This window comes from Terrapene carolina, unplaced genomic scaffold, assembly GCF_002925995.2.
Source record: "Terrapene carolina triunguis isolate 2854851 unplaced genomic scaffold, T_m_triunguis-2.0 Scaffold32073, whole genome shotgun sequence".
Taxonomy (NCBI): Eukaryota; Metazoa; Chordata; order Testudines; family Emydidae; genus Terrapene; species Terrapene triunguis.
This window is the reverse complement of record NW_020696424.1, coordinates 7,778-8,390: the sequence shown is the minus strand read 5'-3', so window position 1 is coordinate 8,390 and position 613 is coordinate 7,778.

Here is a 613-nt window from a genome sequence, read left to right as displayed (position 1 = left end):
GTTGAAGCAGAGTGGTTTGGTGTTGGAGCAGAGAGCAGTTTGGAGGAAGCAGTTTGGAGAAGTGCTGTGGCGGGCCAGAAGACCAAGACCCTAGGTAAAGGGAAACCCGGCTTGTGCAGAGCAGAGGGACTCTACAGACACAAGGGGTTGGGAGAAACTTGGCCCAAGCGGAGAGCGGGCAGGAAGCCCCACAAGCTGAAGGGCCGGAGAGGGAAGTAGCCCAGGGGAAGGAATCGCTAGTTCAAGTGGTTCACTGCTATCCCTAGAGCCCCTGGGCTGGGACCTGGAGTAGAGGGTGGGCCCAGGTCCCTCCCTCTCCACTCCCCTTTTCTGGGACACTAATGGGACAGTTGATACCCCAGTTCAGGGGTGAGAAACGGTGCCTTGCACCCCCACAAGAGGAGAAAGTGCGGGACGCAACATAATAGTGCCGGCAATTTGCCACACTGGACATACAACTATGAGACCAAATATTCGTGCATCCTATGTCCCCTTCACAAAGGGTGTCCCTACCCTCTGTTGGCCAGAAGCTGGGACTGGGCAACAGAGGACGGATCACTTGACAATTACCTGTTCTGTTCATTCCCTCTGGAGCATGTGGCACTGGCCACTG